The 2,700-nt window shown below is 40.0% G+C and overlaps 1 non-coding gene across 1 annotated transcript; it reads left to right on the top strand.

The window, feature by feature from the left end:
• Positions 1-708: 708 nt before the first annotated feature.
• LOC123254938 lies at positions 709-805 on the top strand. The gene has a single exon (XR_006506723.1). It is a non-coding gene; the product is annotated as a Z30 small nucleolar RNA (small nucleolar RNA).
• The last annotated feature ends 1,895 nt before the right edge of the window (positions 806-2,700 follow it).

A 2,700-nucleotide genomic window follows, 5' to 3' on the forward strand; every position in this document is an offset into this window, starting at 1 on the left:
GAGCTGGAGGAGGTTTGAGAAAGCAGGGAATTTTCCAGGCACAGGATTACAGTGTGCCAGGTTCCCAGAAACCTGTAGATAGTGAAACATTTATCAAGCCCTTCCACTGTGCCAGGCTGAGACACTGGTCTCAGGGAATAGTAAGTTCCAAAGGGCAGCCTGTACCATCTACATGTTTTATATTTACCAGTGTTTCTTGTGGTAGGACTAGAAAGGCGTTTTTCTCTGGGATGATACAGGGCAGAGTTGATGGTGCTTCCTGGGTAAGAGGGCTTCTGACCAAGAATCTGAAAGAGGTTGAAGCTGGGCCAATAACCTTTTATTAATTTTTTTTGAACCCTTACCTTCCATCTTGGAATCAATACTAAGTAACCTTTCCAAGGTAGAAGAGTGGTAAGGACTAGGTAATGGGGGCTAAGTGGCCTGCCCTGGGTCACACAACTAGGAAGTGCCTGAGGTCAGATTTGAACCTGACACCTCCAGCCTCTAGATCTGGCTCTTTATCCACCATTCACCTGACTGCTGGATCAATATCTGTAATGACTAGGTACTTCAAATTTGGATTTCTGAACATCTGAGTTAGACAAAAATATAGAGAAGTCATAGTTGAATCTGGTCTCTAAAGGTAGGATTTTTCTAATTTGCCATGGAATATCAAAAGTGTATGATAATGAGATTGTTTCATTCCACCAAATTCAGGTTGGTGACATGCAATGATGAGTGAAGTATAGTCTGACCTGGTATTGCCTTGGCTTCTGTTTTGGCTCTGACCAGGGCATGATCACTTAATCTTCTCTCTGAGCTAATCCTGCTGGTGGTGCCCAGGCCTTCTTGTCCTGAAATTCTGCATAAGTTGTATCTGAGTATTGGGTAGCAGACAGTCTAAATAGCTACTAAAAATGCTTTCATTTATTTTCCCTTTTAGGACAGGGTGAAGCCTCCTCCCTGAGCACCACGTACTGGGGTTGTATTACCTGTGTCCCTGGGCTGGATGTCATGTGAGGATGTTCCAAACATAGGTCACAGGTGAGGTGACCTATGCACCTGAAGGAGAAAGAAGTAATTGGAAACTGATCCTGGAGTAAAGGAGAAGAGTACAGCTGAGATAGCCATGAGGAAAGTTAACTTTCTCCCCCAAGCCTTTCACCCTCCCTCCCCAACTCCTGATCAGCCCCTTCCTCCCCACCCAATCACTCCTTCCCCTCATCTCACCCACTCTGTTGCAACCCAAAAAATGAGCCAAACTTTCCTAAATATTAAACCTCGTACTCCTTTCACTCTAGAAGACATTGAGCTTTTAAAAAAAAATATACCTTCCTTTGAAGATGAACCTTTTACAGTCATAAAAGAGTTTGAAAGCATTTTCAGATTATACAATCCAACCTGGTCTGATGTAGAAGAATTAATGGAAGCTCTACTAACAAAACTTGAAAGAGATGAGGTTTTTTCTCGTGTTGATGAATACCAGGGATCTCGGGCTGTTCACTGGCCAACCACAGACCCTAAATGGGACCCAAATTCAAAGGAAGATTACTTACATCTATGTGAGGCTAGGAATGCATTAATAAAAGCAATGAGGAATTGTTCTTATAGGCCATATATTTGGACTGAATTTGAAAACATGAAGCAGGAGGAATATGAAGACCCAAGGGAATTCATGGATAGACTAGTCAAACTGGGACGCAGATCTCTGGGCCTAGATTTTCATAGGGAAGTAGATATATACCACATAAGGAGGCAATTTGTAGAAAACTCCTGTGAGGTAGTTAAGAACTATTTTATGACTAAATGTCCATGGTGGGCCTCTATGGACATCCAGGAATTAAAATTAGTGGCAAATTACGTGTTTAAGAGACGTAAACATAAAGAGGATAATTTGGAGACATTAAGGAAGGAAATAAATACATTAGCTGAAGAACTTAAAAAAGTAACTCTAGAACAAAGAGAAATGAAGAAATCGATAATGCAACCATTAATATGTTATTTTTGTGGAAAGAAAGGTCATGTAGCTATTAACTGCAGGAAGAGGAATCAGGAAAATGGAAATAGAAGCTTGAGGAATAATGATAATAAGTCCTCTTACAGGATCAGTGATTATAATCCGGAAAATTATAACCCACAGCAAGGCATTCAATATGGATTTTGCCCTCACTGTCCTCATTGTAACAACCTCCCCCAGTGTGGGGAAACCCCAGAGGTGTAGCCAAAGGAATCTAGATAAATGATGGTGCTCAGGAGGGAAAGGATTTCAGTCTAGAGGTGAATTTTAAACCTTTTTAGACTCCATTGTTTTATTGATTTCAGTTTTGTTCCCCTCCAAATATTTAAGAAATCTCAAGTGCAGATAGGAGAATTGGTTAAAAGGACTCTTGAATTCAGTGCCTGTATCCTGTCATACTTATTGTGTTTGCTTAGTGTATTTGTTTTAAAATTCAATCTAGATTTTAAAGGGTCTTCAAAACTGATTTTCAGATATCTCATAGCATCCCTACTTCTGACTAATCATTTGCCTGCCTTTGAGTTGTTTGTAACAAGAGATAAGGTTCCATTTAGTAGTTGAAGTAAAGTGCAATAGCACTTATTTCCCATCCCCACGATTATTAAAAATGTAATGGATGATACATCTGAAGTGATTTTTCACTATTTAGTACTTGGCTCCACATTTGAAAAGGATAGGACATATTGGAGACAATGCTTTTA

This window comes from Gracilinanus agilis, unplaced genomic scaffold (assembly GCF_016433145.1).
Source record: "Gracilinanus agilis isolate LMUSP501 unplaced genomic scaffold, AgileGrace unplaced_scaffold35986, whole genome shotgun sequence".
Taxonomy (NCBI): domain Eukaryota; kingdom Metazoa; phylum Chordata; class Mammalia; order Didelphimorphia; family Didelphidae; genus Gracilinanus; species Gracilinanus agilis.